The 17,873-nt window shown below is 37.3% G+C and overlaps 1 pseudogene across 1 annotated transcript; it reads right to left on the bottom strand.

Annotated features, from left to right (window-relative positions):
• Positions 1–521: 521 nt before the first annotated feature.
• LOC114266824 (uncharacterized) lies at positions 522–17,637 on the bottom strand (annotated as a pseudogene). The gene is made up of 6 exons (XR_014347910.1): positions 17,300–17,637; positions 16,388–16,491; positions 16,217–16,294; positions 13,985–14,043; positions 6,634–6,714; positions 522–847 (listed from the first exon to the last, which is right to left on the bottom strand). The product of XR_014347910.1 is annotated as an uncharacterized LOC114266824 (transcript).
• Between the last annotated feature and the right edge of the window lie 236 nt (positions 17,638–17,873).

The raw sequence follows: 17,873 nt of genomic DNA on the forward strand, positions 1-17,873 counted from the left end.
ATTTAAAAAGAAAAAGAAAAAGAAAAAGGAAAAAGAAAAGGAAAAAGAAAATATAAATATAATTATATTTCACAAAACTTTTCCCTTTCCAAAACTCTTTCTAAATTAATGAATAAAACACCGCCTACAGAAAATTTTCCAAATTAAATTCATCATGCCGGAACTTTCTTTCCATCTTCAATAAAAAAAAAATTGCAGCTTCTGCACCTGAAAAAAAACACAAGGGAAAACGACTGAAGTAACCCACAAAGAGAGAGAGAGAGAGGCTCAACTGCAATCAAATGCAGATTTTAATTTTGAACAGGTCCATGTTAGAGAACCATAAGTGGCAATTGTGTTGCAATTTTCCGAAGTTCAAAATTGATTTTTGCAGTAAAAACTTAGAATTCAGGTCAAACCTAGACATTGGAAGAGAATACTCAATAGTGCAACGGTAGAAACAAAGCATAAATGGATCTTAGACTTTGATTTCGGGTTTAAAACTTACCCCACCATTTCATAAAAGAGGCCAATATGACGTGCCGGTCTCACAAACCTAGAAATGATTATCGGAAACACCACATGGTCATATGCCTACCCAACAATATGGGGGGCATGCATCATTTTTGAGGAAAAATAGGAACAACTTGAACACATGGCCATTAAAAATTAAACAGACACGCCATGTTTAAATTCCCGACCCACCTGAAAATTTTCCCAAATGAAAATATTGTCTAAACCAAAAACGTGATGATAAAGAGAGAAGATGTGAATGATAACTTACATCAGGCCAAGAATCCGTAATGAACTCCACGATGTCATAGGATATGTCTCCTTGAACATCAATTTGCTCCCTTTTAGTTGGCCCCTAAACCATCATTCAAAAAAATATTTATGACAAAGGTGTACATATTTTCTTATTTAGATGAGGATAGATGTGTGTGGTATAAAAATCATGTGCAGAAGAGGTTTGAAATTGCCATGTTGAATACACCTTAACAACAGAGGCTCCAGTAGGAAGCTTCTTGTTAAGATTATGGACACCCAAAATTAATAAACAACAAACACACAGAGAACACAAACTTTACATGGTTCGGCCCAATGCCTATGTCCACGAAGCAGAAAAGAGAATCACTAAAATTGAGCAAAATACAAAAACAGAGGAAGAGAAAAAACTCACTCAACTCAAAGATTTCTCTCTCAATTTTCTGATACAATTCATCATCTCCCTCCCGTCTCTATTTATATACAAAGAGAGAGAGAGAGAAACCACCAAAATTTCTACCCTCTGTTGGTGAGAGTCAGCAATGGCAACAACGTGAAGAGAAGGGAGAGATGCCCAACTCAGACTTCCGTCACTTGCACTGGAAGTCATCGTACGCCATCCTTCTCTGCCTTGCATGCATGTGAGTTGGAACTAACAATTCTGCCCCTCCATACCCACATGCATGACTGACTTCTCACTTGAAGTCCATCCTAGCAATGTGTCTGCAAATTTCGAGTTTGTCTCTCAAGACCACCTTTGTAAGCATGTCAGCTAGATTCTTCTCTGTATGGATCTTGATCAGTTCCAACAACTGCTTTTCCATCACTTTGCGTATCTAATGATACCGAAGATCAATGTGCTTCATGCGTGAGTGGTACATAGGATTCTTGCTCAAGTCTATGGCACTCTAGCTATCACAATGTACCGTGAACTTTTCTTGCTTTAGTCCTAGTTCTTGGGGAAATTGCTTCAACCACAACATCTCTTTCCCAGCTTCCGCTGCGGCAATATACTCTGCCTCGGTTGTGGATAAAGCAACACACTTCTGTAGCTTGGACTGCCAAGACACAGCTCCCCCTGCGAAAGTGAACATAATTCCTGATGTAGATTTTCTACCATCAAGATCTCCCACCATATCTGAATCCGTATAGCCTTCCAAGATTGGTTTTGCTCCTCTAAGCATAGACATATTTTGGATTATACCCTTAAGGTACCTCAGAATCCACTTGACTGCTTCCCAATGCTCTTTCCCTGGATTGGAAAGGAATTTGCTTACAACTCCAACAGCATGAGCAATATCTGATCAGGTGGACACCATTGCATACATTAAACTCCCTACGACGGACGAGTAGGGAATAGCCTCCATCTCTTCTCTTTCTTTCGTAAAGGAGGGACAAGAACTCTTGCTTAGCTTGAAATGATTAGCCAGCGGAGTACTGACAGGCTTGGCATCTTTCATGTTGAACTTCTCAATCATCCGTTCAATGTACTTTTCCTCTGACAACCATAACTTCTTGGCTTCCCTGTCATGCATAATTTTCATGTCCAAAATTTGCTGTGCAGGGCCTAGGTCCATGTCAAAGGACTGTGATAACTCCTTCTTCAGTGACTTGATTGCGGTGGCATCTTGTCCAACAATTAACATGTCATCAACGTAGAGCAGGAGTATGATGAAGTTTCCACCAAGAAATTTCCTAACAGACACACTGGTCTGCAGTAGTTCTCTTGTACTCATGACCCACCATGAATGAGTCAAACTTCTTGTACCACTGTCTTGGTACTTGTTTGAGGCCGTATAGACTCTTCTTCAATCTGCAAACTAAGTTTTTTTTCCCTTTTATTTCAAAGCCTTCTGGTTGCTCCATGTAAATTTCTTCCTACAGATCACCATTGAGAAATGCCGTCTTCACATCCATTTGTTCAAGTTCTAAATTCAAACTGGCCGCTAGTCCCAAAACTACTCGAATGTTTGTCATTTTCACACCTGGTGAGAAGATTTCATCAAAATCAATACCTTTCCTCTACCCAAAACTTTTGACAGCCAATCGAGCCTTATACTTGACTAGCCTTCTGTTGCCATCTTTCTTCAACTTGAACACCCATTTGTTCTTCAGTGCTTTTTGACCTTGGGGAAGTTTTACCAAATCATAAGTCTGATCTTTCTACAAGGACTATATCTCTTCTTGCATAGCTTGCTACCAGCTACTCTTCTCCTTATGATTCTGAGCTTCTTGAAAACTTTCTGGCTCCCCCTCATTAGTAAGCAAAATATACTTAAAAGCAGGGTATTTTGATGACGGCTTAGACTCTCTAGTTGATCTTCGTAACTGTGGACCAACAGTTTCTGGCGGAGGGGATTGTGGCTCCCCCTGCTCAACACCCTCTTCTTCTGAAACTTCTTCTCGAAAACCATCTTGCAACTCTACATCATTGGTTGCATGCCGCGATAGCTCTTCTTCATCAGTGGCATGTTGTGATGGTGCAGGATTGGGAATAATTTCTGAAACATCATTAACTTTGGGTTTGGTTGGTTGCCTAAAGTCTTCTAAGGTCTAGCTTTCTTGAAATACCACATCCCAGCTTCGAATGACCTTCTTGTTTTTCGGATCCCATAGTCTACATCCAAATTCTTTATTTCCATAGCCAATAAAGATTCACGGAGTAGCTTTATCATCTAGCTTCTGTCTGTGCTCCTTGGAGACATGTGCAAATACTTTGCACCCAAACACTCTCAAGTGAGAGTAAGAAATCTCCCTTCCAGACCATACATTTTCTGGAATCTCAAAATTTAGTGGAACTGATGGCGATCTGTTGATCAAATAACAAGTAACACGAACAGCTTCTCCCCAAAATGGCTTTGGCAGCTTTGTCATTTTGAGCATACATCTGACCTTCTCCACAATGGTTCAGTTCATTCTCTCGACTACACCATTATGTTGTGGGGTGCCAGGAACAATCTTCTCATGCCGAATGCCACTAGTAGCACAGTAGGCTTCAAACTCATTTGACGTGTACTCGCCTCCATTGTCTGTTCGAAGACACTTCAGCTTTATTCCGGTCTCCCTTTCCACCATAGCATGGAATGTCTGAAAATGTTAGAACACCTTAACTTTGGTCTTTAGGACATAAACCCATACCTTCCACGATGCATCATTAATAAACGTCGGGAAGTATTTTCTGCCACCTAAAGATTCCACTTCTATGGGACCGCATACATCAGAGTATACTCTGCTTAACAATTCTGATTGTCTTCTGGATGATGAGTGGAAAGCGACTCTATGATGCTTCCCAAACATGCAGTTGTCACAATGATTCAATTTCGCATCTTTGGCAAAGGTAATAAGAGACTTCTTTGCCAGAATCTACAACCCTTTCTCACTCATGTGACCCAGTCTTTTAAGCCACAAATTTGGTGATGCCTCATCTTTTGCCACGTTGAGACTATCTGAATTCACCTCTACATGAGTCTTGTATAGTGTGCCACTTGTCTGTCCTCTAGCTACCACCAGAGATCCCTTTTTCAACTTCCATATGCCTTTGCCGAAGTAGTTCTCATAGCCTTGTCGATTTAAGGCTATCCCTGAGATAAGATTCAGGCGTAAATCGGGAACATGCCTGACATCTTTCAACACCATCGTCCACCCAACTTTGGTTTGGATGCAAACATCACCGATTCCCGTAATCTTTGAAAAACCGGAGTTACCCATCTTCATTATACCAAAATCTCCAGCTTGGTACGTACTGAAAAACTCTTTCCGAGATGTAGCGTGATAGGAAGCTGTTGTATCTACCACCCACTCGGTGTCGTCTGACATATGGAGGCATTCTTCTTCTTCAACAAAGAATAATGCAATATCCTCTGACACAGTAACTGTAGTGTTCCCATCTTCGGTCTTTAACTGTCTAGTGCCTCGTTTTTGTTCTCCCTTCAAGGCATATCAATATTTCTTTATGTGACCCTCCTGGCCACAGTGGTAACACTTAAACTTCGGCTAGCTCATACCTTCTCTGGACTTTCCCCTATCTTGAGATCTTCCCCTGCTACGTCCTTCGCTTTTGCTTTTTCCCTTGCCTCTGCCTTTACCTCTACCTCTACCTCTATTTTCTGTGACGAGGGCATGGGATTGATCTCCACCTATGTCATTCTTTCTTGCCTCTTCACTAAATAAAGCATCAGTGACCATGTTCGTGGTCAGTCTTCCTTTTGGTGCTGAGTTGCTGAGGAACACTACCGTCGTCTCCCAACTGTTTAGCAAAGAACTGAGCAGCAATAAGGACTGCATCTCATCATCCAGTCCCATTTTGACAGTTGTCAGTTGGTTCACCAGATTTTGAAAGTCATTGGTGTGTTCAGCAACAGAGATACCGCTTTTTAGCTTCAAATTTACAAATCTTCTCATTAGGAGGGCTTTGTTCCAAGTAGTCTTCGATTGGTACATGCTTTCAAACTTTGTCCAGATCGATCCATTGTCTGATCTGGCCAATGGTTTTTTGATTCTTTCGCTTCCAGTCTTCGTCGTTTTTCGTTATTGGTTTGACTCCATTAAGCACAATAGGGTCAAACAAATCTCGGCAATACAGGACATCCTCCATTCCGGGCTTCCAGATTGCATAGTTGGAAGTAGTCAGCTTTATCATGGATCCCAAAGTCGACGTTGTGTCCTCCATCAAAACTTGTCTCTACAGAAAATGATCTCTGTTTGAAAATTAGGCTTCAGTGTTGAGTCTGGACTGGTCAAACTAATCGAAAAGGCACTTTGGATTGCCAAAATAAAAACTACAAATTTTTGAAATCTGATTTGCAAAATCTGACCATACGGATGAGTCCGAAATATTTCAAATAGTTGGAAAGCAATGCTGGATTGTCAAAAACGGACTTCAAATGGCTCAAATCTAGCCAAAAACTTTTTAACGGTTCAAATCGGCAGAATTTGGTGCGGTTGAGAAGCACAGGAAAAGTTCTCTGGATCGCCTGACGTCAATGTCGCGTCAGCTGCTTGGCTCGGCTCGGCTCGGCTCGGCTCAGACGACGTCAGCGGTCGTCGTTGTGACGCCAACGCCTGGCGAACTGGAGACAACGCGTGGAGACGTGGTAGCGTGTCAAAGCGCATGATCACGGCGTCACAATGCGCGTGGGGACTCCTCCGGCATCCTTTTTCGATGCAGTTTTCACCTCTGTGCTCATGTCGTCAAGACCTTCAACCTAGTGTGATCAAAAGTAGATTTCAACCACTTTGAATTCTGGACAATTTTTGAGAACACACTATGTTTTTCGAAAAAAACACCCAACGCAGCTCTGATACCACTTGTTAATATTATGGACACCTAAAATTAATAAAAAAACAAACACACAGAGAACACAAACTTTACGTGGTTCGGCTCAATGTCTACGTCCACGGAGCAGAAAAGAGAATTTCACTAAAACTAAGCAAAATACAAGAACAGAGAATGAGATAAAACTCTCACTCAACTCACAAATTTCTCTCTCAATTTTCTGATACAATTCATCCTCTCCCTCCCGTTTCTATTTATACACAGAGCGAGAGAGAGAGAGAGAGAGAGAGAGAGAGAGGAAAACAAACCCACCAAAATTTCTACCCTTTGTTGGTGAGAGTCTACAATGGCAACAACGCGAAGAGAAGGGAGAGATGCCAAGCTCAGACTTCCGTCACTTGTGATGGAAGTCGTCGTACGCCATCCTTCTCTGCTTTGCATGCATGTGAGTTGCAACTAACACTTCTTCCCAAGCTTCTTTGAAGCCTCACTAAGTTTTACACCTAAAATGTTATTCCACAAATTGAGATAATACTTGATACTACGGGGAAGAAAAACAGTCTAATGACCTAAAATTTAGAAAACACGACAATTAATTCAAGCATATTTCTTACCAAAAAGTCCACGCCTTTCACAGTGGTGATGCATTTTCGTCTGTTCCGAACCACCTTTTCTATGACTACTTCTTGTTTATCCTACAAAAATGAAATCAAAGCAAAAATAAGTTACAATTGGACATAAACAAAAGTCCTAGCACCTCTACATAATTACTCTTACCCAGATTCTTATTCTAGGCATACAGAGTGTCAAAAACAATAAATGTAAAAACCTTAGAGACGAGACCATGAAGCAGATGTTGTAAGGAACATGTCAAAACCTTGGGTTAACAATTAAAGGTGTGGTAAGGAGACAAACTGCGATTAGAGGCAGGCCTACGAGGATGGAAAAGACCAGAAAAGGAGGCCCAGATGGCAAAGCAAGAGGAGGCCTGGCCAAAAAGGACTGGTGATTGGGAATTGTGTGCCAACTAAACTCATCACAATAAGCACAAGACCCTGACCAAAGGACATCAGGTATGAGATGGGATGAAGTTGAAGTCACCAAGAAAGCTAGTCATCTTGCTGATCATATTTGATTGACAAGGCAGTGAGCAGCACCACGCAGAGGCCTGCCAACACTGGAATAGCGGCTGAACTATTTACAAAAAGCTATTCCACAAGAAAATCAGCCTCAAATGATATCACCAGACTGTATAAAAGGGGAGAGGGAAGGAAAGAGATGAAAAATCACTAGCACCACTATTGTATTCGTATTCCATGTTCCGATTCAAGAACATTTTTCACCAACTTGACCATTGGAGCCCCCTCATACTGAAAAACTTTGGTTGGGCAGCTCTCATCAGTTGTGCTCTTTGGCAGGGATCTGGATGCTCATACAGTCATCTTGCTCTCTACAGTGAGGAATTTAGCCCCACACAAACCATGACAAGTAAGGATAAGCTAAAATCCTGTGTTAAAAACAGTGACATGACAAGTACATGGCAATAATTAAAATCATGTACATTCTATATTCAACAAATACATAAGTTGGACTGAATTATATAAGTTACTATCTATGAAGCACGGATACGGACACGGACATGGACACCGACACGGGACACGGCAATTTCTAAAAAATAGAGACAAGGACACAACGGGGGACGCGGCGAATTGTTTTTTATTTTTTTATATATTTTTATTTGTTATGTAGATTCATATCACATTTATCCTAAATCAAAATTAACAAATACTAACATAGTAACATTAGTTCATTAAATATAACCACTACATTTAAACAAATTAACAAATCATCCATTCACAAAAAAGTCATAATAAACAATAATAAGAACTCAGACAAGAAGAGGAAAACATTCAACATCCAACAATATTCTTCACAGAAGCACTAAATAAAAGGCCAAAAAAAAAAAAAGTGAGCCCTGTTGTGTCCCGATATGGATATGTGTGTCCCCGCCGTGTCCCCTACTAAAAAAAATCATTAAATTAAAGGGATACACCATCTGGCGTGTCCCGTACGTGTCCCCGGTGTGTCCCCGTGTCGGATACCGCCACGGCACCGATTTTGGAGTGTCCATGCTTCATAGGTTACTATATAAACCCATGCAAAACTGTAAAGATAAGCTCAATGAAGATCATAACGTCACTTTTTATGTATACTGGAGTTTATATCCACCAGTATACACGTGTCCCTTCCATGCTTCTTTTCTTCTAGCCACCTGTCTGACACATTTCTAGGAGTTTAGTATGGTGTCTGCTAACCCGTAGGATGCAAAAATGGCTCCTCATGAAGCTTACTGTTTCATGGATGCCTAATAAAAAATCACTATAGCTGTGTAATGGTGTTTGGGTATTTTCAGAAAGATTGAGAACATGTTTGAGAGGTAGAGCACAATATCTAGAGGTGATGAACAAGAATCTAGTTCTACCTACAACAATAGTCAACTAGGTTACTCCATGCAGTAACACATGTAAACCAGGTTCACTTTAACACCACATATTAACAGACTGCACTAAAGCAGCTAGCAAGGCTACCTCCAATGATCCAATCAATTAACTAGGGTTTTAAAAAGCGGCCGCAACCGTTACGTAACGGTTTTGGTGGTTACCGCCTATGAAGCATGGACACTCCAAAATTGATGTCGTAGCAGTGTCCGACACGCGAACACGCCGGGGACACGGGGACACGCCGTGGACATGCATCTGGCGTGTCCCTTTAATTTAATGATTTTTTTGGAAGGGGACACGGCGGGGACACGCGTGTCCATTTCTGGACACGCCATGGGACACGGCGGGGCTCGTTTTTGAATTTTTTATATTTATTTGGGGTCAAAGTATAATATTTATAAAGTAAAAAAAAAAAAAGAAAAACAATGGGCAAGCCCTAATCGAACAACTGAGGAGTAAAGGAGTAAAATCAGACCTGCAAAGACCTTCTCTCTCTCAATCGAAGCCCTCTCTCTCAGTTGAAGCCCTCTGAAGTCGATAGAAGCTCTGTCTCTCAGTCGCAGCCCTCCGACGTCGATCGAAGACCTCTGATCCAGTCGTCTCAGTCTCTGTTTCAGTCGATCCAGTCGTCTTCGAAGGTAAGCCCCTCTCTCTGCGTCTCTCGCTCTCTTTCTCTTTCGCCTCTGTCTCCTTCTCTTTCGCTCTCTCTCTCTCTCTCTCTCTCAGCTTTCGACTGAGATGAGACTGATTTTTATTTTTTTTTATTTTTTTTTACGTTTATATATGTTATATGTAATAGACTCTTTTATTTATTTATTTTTTATTTTGATATTTATTAATAAGATTTTTTTTTTATTTTTTTTTATTTTGATATATATTATATGTAAGACTCTTTTTTATTTTTATTTTTATTTTTATTTGTTCATACGTTTATATATATATATATATATGCAAGAACTTTTTTTTTTAATTATATGTTTATATATATGTATATATATACAACTGTATTTAAATTCTGTTTTATTTAAATTCTATTTAAGCTCTTTTTTTGTTATTTTTATTTTTTTATTTATCCTTCTAATGTTAATGTTAATTTATAGGAAAAATGTCTAGTTCAAATTCTGCCAATAACACACCATCTGCTTTTGATGCTGAAGATGATAAGCCATTGTGGAAATATGTGACAAGATTAGAAAAATCTGGTGCAAAGGGGGGGAATTATACTTTTCAATGTAACTTTTGTAGGGTTACACGTAAAGGTTCATACACTAGGGTAAAAGCCCATTTGATACAAATTAAAAATCAGGGGATAGAAGTGTGTCCAAAAGTAACAAGTAAGGATAAAGCTGATTTTGAGAGAGCAATTGCAGAAGCAGAGTTGAAATTGAAAAACTCTAGGTTGAAGAAAGTCCCATTGCCTCCTCCTAGTTCAAGTGCATCATTAGGTTTATGTTTTAATGAACCAGAGGAGATATATGGATCAAAAAGGAAGAGGTCAACTGCTTTAGGGAGTGGAAGTAGTAGTAGCCCTGTTATGAAAGCATTTAACATTGGGGCTCGAGAACGACTAAATAGTGAGATAGCTAGAATGTTTTATTCAGCAGGCTTGCCATTTCATTTGGCAAGAAATCCTTACTATGTTAGTGCATTTACTTTTGTTGCAAATAACAACATACAAGGATATGTACCACCTGGGTATAACATGTTGAGAACTACATTGCTTCAAAAAGAAAGGATAAACATTGATAGGTTGTTAGATCCTATTCGAGGCTCATGGAGAGAGAAAAGGGTGAGTATAGTCAGTGATGGATAGAGTAATTCCCAACGAAGGCCATTAATAAATTTTATGGTTGTTACCGGAGGTGGGCCTATGTTTCTTAAAGCGGTTGATTGTTCAGGGAAAACAAAGGACAAATATTTTATTTCCAACTTGATGAAGGAAGTAATTATGGAGGTTGGGCCTAAAAATGTGGTTCAAGTCATTATAGATAATGCCGCAAATTGCAAGGTAGCCGGGCACCTAATTGAAGCACAATTTCCTCACATCTTTTGGACTCCTTGTGTTGTGCACACCCTCAATCTTGCCTCGAAGAATATTTGTGCTGCCAAGAATGTGGAAAATAATTCAGTTGCATTTGAAGAGTGTAATTGGATTAGTGAGATTGTAGGTGATGTGATGATGATCAAGAATTTTATTTGTAATCATTCCATGAGGTTAGCAATGTACAATAAGTTTGTGAGTTTGAAGCTTCTTTCAGTTGCCGAGACACGCTTTGCTTCTTCCATTGTCATGCTTAAGAGGGTCAGGTTGATAAAGCAAGGTCTCCAAACAATGGTAATCAATGACAAATGGAGTTGTTATAGGGATGATGATGATATTGGCAAGGCCAAGTTTGTGAAGGATAAGTTATTGGATGACTTTTGGTGGGATCAAGTTGACTACATACTTTCCTTTACTGCTCCTATTTATGACATGATTAGAGTTTGTGACACCGTAGACCTTCTCTTCACTTAGTATATGACATGTGGGATACAATGATAGAAAAAGTGAAGATGGTGATATATAAGCATGAAGGAAAGCGACTAGAATATGAGTCTACATTCTATAATGTAGTACATCAGATTCTTGTAGACCGGTGTAACAAGAACAACACACCACTTCATTGCTTGGCACACTCATTGAATCCAAGGTGATTAAAACACAATTTCCTATTTTTATTAATTTAAGTTTAATATTATTCTTTCACATTCATAATAAGTAGTACTTTTTTTTTCATTTTAGGTATTATAGTGATGTGTGGCTTCATAAGGATCCAAGCCGAGTTCCCCCACATAGGGATGAGGAGGTTTGTCTTGAGAGAAAAAAGTGCTTGAAAAGGTTCTTTGATGATCCAATGGAGCGCACTAAAGCAAATTTGGAGTATGCTAAGTTCTCAACAAAAGAGGGGCCATTTGCTGACATTGATTCCATTGGAGATAGATGTGATATGGATCCTCATAGTTGGTGGGTTGTTCATGGTGCATCTGCACCCACTCTTCAATCTTTGGCTTTAAGGCTACTTGTGCAACCTTCTTCTTCATCATGTGCTGAGAGGAATTGGAGTATATACTCTTTTATCCATTCAATGAGAAGAAACAAGATGACACCCCAACGTGCAGAGGACTTGGTTTTTGTTCATAGCAACCTCCGTCTTTTATCAAGGAGAACCCCACAATACCATGAAGGAGAGACCAAGTTATAGGATATTGCGGGCGACACATTTGATTCATTTGATGATGTTGGAATGCTTGAGGTTGCAAATTTGTCACTTGATGAACCTGAAATGGAGGTTGTGTTGTTTACAGATGATGGAGGTGCAAACGAAGAAAAAGGTGGTGATGCTAATGATGATGAAGACGTGCAAGAAATTTGATCTACTTGAAGTTTTGAAAGGCCTACTTCTTTTTTTTCTTTTTCTTTTTTTTCTTCTTCTTTGTCTCTTATTTAGTGTTTTTGTGAAGAATATTGTTGGATGTTAGATGTTGGATGTTTTCCCCTTATATTTATTGTTGGATGTTGGATGTTGAATCTTTTGCCTCTTATATTTATTGAATTAATGGTACTATATTAGTGTTTGTTAATTTTGATTTAGAATGAATGTAATACGAATCTACATAACACATAAAAATATATATATAAAAAAAAAAAATCGCCGTGTCCCCTGTTATGTCCGTGTCCCCATTTTTTAGAAATTGTCGTGTCCCGTGTCCGTATTCGTGTCCGTGTCCGTGTCCGTGTCTGTGCTTCATAGGTTACCGCCACCCGTTACGGCCGCTTTTGCAGTGTGATTGAGATTCACAAGTGTGTCGACCGTAACAGCTGCTGTAGCAGTCGTAACGGTGCAATAACAACTGTAGCGGCCTGTTACGCACCGTTACGTAATGGTTCCGAACTGCTTCTTTTGAAAAAAACACAAAAAAAAAAAAAAAAGAAGCTAAAAATGGGGGAAGAGGGATAGAGAGAAGATGGAGGAGCAAGAGATAGAGAGAGAGAAGAGGGAAGATGAAAAACATGTTATTGATTTGTTGAAATTGTAAGACTTATGCTATTCTATTCAGCTGCTATCATTCAACCATTTTGTTTGTGTGTGTCCATCTATATATTGTTTGAAAATAATAATAATAATAATAATAATAATAATAACAATAATAATAATAAGTGTGGTCATTATCTATTTGGTTTGGTTAAAATATGTATATATATACATATATATATTTAGGCTCTTATTTATTCCCTTACTTTTGTCATTGTTTATCTTATATATAATAGTTAGTGATTGATTTTTTATATAATATAAAGTCATTAATTATTAAAATAAAATGTAAAAAACTCAATTAATAGTGATTTAAAAATATTAAATATATTGAATCATACTTAAAAATTTACTAAAATTGATCAATATTTATTTTAAACCCAATAAATATGATCATGGAAAAAAAATATGCATATCGGTAAGTTTTTTTCAAATTGTGCGAAAAATAAAAAAATTTACGGTTCCGGTTACCGCAGCCATTATGTTACGGCCTTTACACTCCGCAACCGCAACCGCAACCGCAACCGCGCCACCGCCACCGTTACGGCGACTGCAACCGCTTTTCAGAACCTTGCTGGCCAACTAGGACTTATGAGTAAATTTATAGGCTTTAAAGTAAAAATCAGGAATTGTCGTGGATACGAGCTATAAATGGATGTGAGGAATGAGACATGCAGAGGAAGAGAATATTGATAGCTAAAAGAAAAAGAAATGGACTTAGAATCCACTGAAAGGTTAGAAGGCCTATTCCTTCAATATCCAATACCACAAAAGTTCAGGACAGAAAACAAAAGGCTCATTTTTAATTCATGGAGCCCATCAATTCCAAAACACCCATATTTTACTGACTTACATAGGCTTCTCACGCAATTTTGACACCATTGAAAATGCTCCCCAGTCCCCAACAATAATCTATTATGACTGGTATATACTTCTAAACAGACAAAGAACTTTATAAGGTGTATTTTTAAAATACATCAAAAACTCTTGTTGATTTCATAAGACGCCACTCTAGACCAAAGGTTTTTCTCAAGGAACAATAAGTTTTGGATTCCCTCATTTGTTGAAAATCCAATATGAGGAAGAGCAATAGTTTTTATCCTAGAGCTTCATTCTTGATCTGTGGTTTGAATTTTAGGCATCAGAAAAGTTGCTTTAATTAGCCTATGTTCTTCCTTCACAAACAAGGCATCCATGTAAGCTAATAATTCACCATTCAATCAAGGATATTAGATTTACAGCATTGAGCAGACAAATCAACGGAATATTGCCCACTACTCTAGTGTGAAAACAAAGAAATCATTCTGGGAAGCTCTTAATGTTATGAGAACAATGTTATCCTGAAGAAGCAATTTATACACTTCGAATGGCGGAGAGAAACAGCCTCTTACCTTCTTTTTTATCTTCCCACCAGGAAGGTGTTTTACTTCTTGCTTAGAAGTTGAACCACCTGCAACCAAACGAGTGGGATTTTGGGGTGGTGAAAATTGATTATAGTTTGTGCTTGCAAGCAGTATCTACAATCTAGAAGAATCCTAAAAGGAATATGACAAAAATAAACATACACTTTGTGCAAATTGATTTTTTAAGTCGTCAAACAAAGGAGCCACATTAATTAGAACTGACAAACCAAGGTATTGTGAAAAGAATTCAATGCATATCTCTGTCATTAAGGATTATAGTAAACTTGACAATATATTCATTTTTAAACACAACAGAGGAAACCAATGTGACAAAGACTACACAAGAAAAAAAAAAAGAAATTAGTTCAAAATTTGATAATTGACAAAATCATTTATTGTATCATGTTTCTTTTCCACATATTAGGCACAATTAACTTCTTAATGTAAAACAAAAAAACATAAGAAATATGTGCAAAGATTTCTAATGCCTCAAATTTTTTTAATAGTATCTTTCCCATCTCCAACTTGGAAACTCCAACATTAAAAAAACAACAAAAAAACAAAACAAGGGGTTTAACAGTAAAACTCCAGCCTGCATTCACTTTAGATATGTTAAAAATAGGGAAAATTACAGCACAGTGGGAACAAGTAAAAAAAATTACAAAAACATGTAAGATACAAGTGATTCTGTGATGGGACACAAGTGAAATGCTGTGGGGTGCAACCCCTCCATATTTGTGTAAAAAAAAAAAACCTGTCCCACTAGGATGTAATTCTCCCTTAAAAATATATTGCAGGTCCTTAAAACAATAGCGGATCTATACTATATATTAAGCAAAAGGGGGTTTTTAACCTCCAAGGTTTGTGGGAGTTCCAATATCCCAATCCTAATTTTCTAATTTTTTTGATTTAAAAAAAAAAATCTCAGCATTTATTAATTTCTCTCAATCCCCATGTCTTTTGGGAGATTTGGTCAAAACCCCCTCACAATTAAACTTTAATGCATTAAAGACCAGCATAATCATAATTTTTCAAAAATTTCAACACATCTATCTATCTATATTATATTATCTATATCTATATCTATACTATATATTAAGCAAAAGGGGATTTTTAACCCCCAAGACCTGTGAGAGTTTTAATATCTCAATCTGAATTTTCTAAATTTTTTATTAAAAAAAAAAACTTAGCATTTATTGATTTGGTCAAAATCTCTTGATTAGCATTTATTAACTTTTTTCAATCCACATGTCTTTCCACATACCTGCATTTATTAATACAATCCCCTGATCAGCATTTAAAATTTCTTCATACAAATAATTATAGATATAATTGGTGTATAGTTACTGCAGTACTGTTTTCAACTTTTTCCATACACTATGATTAGTGATAAAATTGTTAAATTATTTTTATAAAAAATCTTAAAAGCATAATTTATCTATTAAAAAAAATCTAAAACAAATATAAATATCTATAATTATTCTGTGCATAGCACGGGTGATAAGCTAGTAGAAGAAGAAAGCAAAAGGGAGCATTAATGCTATGTTTGGTGAGAAGATTTGGGAAGGGATTTAGAAAAGGAAAGAGAAAAGGCGTGTGAAACTAAGTGAAATGTAAGAATATTTTATTCACATTCTACCTAATTTTTTCTATTTCCTTTCTAAATCCCTTCTCAAATTCCCAACCAAACACAACGTAAATGTTTGCACCCACTGCTAATATTGGCGCCAATGCTGTCACGCTTTTTTTTTTTCAAGAACACCCTTCTCATCTAGTAACTGCCATCCAATCTTTTGAAAAAAATAAAAAAAATAAAAAAAATAAAAAAATAAAAAAAATCTAGTAACTGCCACATCCAATTACTGCTAAACAATTTTTCCCATTCATAAAACTGCCCCTCAATCATCAAACCATCCAAAAATTTAAATGCAAAATTGCAAACAATTCACATTTGCACCACCACCGTTATTATATAAAGTGTACATGTGTGAATGTTTTCCAAAACTTCATCATTTTTTTTTTCTTTTGCTTTTGTTGAAAATGCCCATAAAATTGTTAATTGCTCACACTTTTTTTTTCTTCCCCAAAACCATAATTCGGTTAATTTAAAACTCCACATCCCGTAAATAACAGCTAAATAAATGGTTTTCAAATTCAAAAAATCTTCCTCATTCATCAAAATCTATCGACCTAATATATAAAACCCAGAAATTGAATTACCAGAAGAGGCAGTTGCGTCGGAGATTGAAGCGGATTGGAATTGATCGGAGACTTGATCAGCTTCCTTTGCATTCGCCTCTGAAACATACCCAAATATAAAAAATAAATAAAGCAAAAATTGAATATGAAATTGCATTAGATAGAAATCGATTCGAGGAATGAAATGAAGACCTTTGAGAAGATCGGGGTAGAGATGAGGGGCGTAATGGATCAACCAGGGCTTGCACTTCTCGAAATCGGTACCGAACTCGCACTACTCCGCTGGTAATCCACACCCCACAGTACACCAACACCCACAATAAAGAGGTTTGTTTGATTGAAGGAGTGGACAAGGGGATTAAAATTTATTCGACTTGAATTTTGGAATTATTTATCTCTTAGATTATTGGGTTAGATTTGATCAATCTAATATTTGGTTGGATGGATTGGATAAAGATAAATAAATAAAAAATTATTTTATCATTTTTCAATTGTTTACTAATTAATAACGATATTAAATTTGTCTTTAAATTTAGTCTTTATTTATAATTGATTAGTGGATTACAATTAATTATTTAATTTTTTCAATATTTGAAATATACATTTTTTCAATATTTTATATTTTTTAATGGTCACATTTTTTCAATATAAATAAGACCATATCCCTTTTAATTTTTATTCAACACAAAAAAATTATTTGTTCCAACACACCAGCAACAATACACGACACACCAACGCTTCATATTGACACCAACAAATCCACACAACACATCAATTAACAATCATCCAGATAATTGTGTATAACAAACAAAATAAAAACAACAACCAACATGAAGGTCGTATATGTTCATAAGGATGTCAGCAGGTACAAATATTTGTTTCTATAACTAGCAGCCTTCAACAACAAAAACAACAGCATCCCCATGACTAGATGAGTTAGAGGCACCAAATCATGATATAACATTTTAACCCACAAAATACGGTGCTTGACGAATAGAAAAAGCAGCAATTAAGTCTATGGAGCATAACCCAAAAACCAAATATTCCCATCACATGCCACAAGTTTGTTATGGAGCATTCCTACTTAACAACCTCATTACCCACCTCAGCCCATCATCACGTGTCAGGCTGAAGAACATGTCAAGCTTTTGGACATCATGGGATTTGATTTCGCAAGCATTTAGCCTTTCATCTATAGTAATTGGAAACTTTGTAAGTTCATCATTTAATGATGCCTGTTTTGATGTGACATCATGTGAATACCCCATCCTTTTTCCAATGAATTCCAGCTTCTCATTAGTTTTACCCATGACATCCACCAACTTGTCAGCAAACATAAACAACTCTTCAACTACATCATCATCAGATCTAGATCTTTTCTTGTCTTTCTTTTTGGTAGAGCTCTCACAAGCCCACTGAGTTGCTGAGTTTGAACAATCCATTCATTCACCAGTGTGACTATTTACTCTCATTAGTTCAAGAAAAGTATCATTATCTGCAAGGCCGTGCAACAACACATCTTCTTTAGCATTCATAGTCTCAACTGCATCAGTAGGCCCTTCAGCAAACTCTCCTGTAGCTTGGTCCTTGCAAAATATTTGAATCCATTCATTGAAATATGGGAAAGTTTTGTTCCTCAGGTGTTTTGCATCGGTGTCCCTCTGCAATGACCAACTAA

This window comes from Camellia sinensis, chromosome 13 (assembly GCF_055761805.1).
Source record: "Camellia sinensis isolate YWXY chromosome 13, ASM5576180v1, whole genome shotgun sequence".
Classification (NCBI taxonomy): domain Eukaryota; kingdom Viridiplantae; phylum Streptophyta; class Magnoliopsida; order Ericales; family Theaceae; genus Camellia; species Camellia sinensis.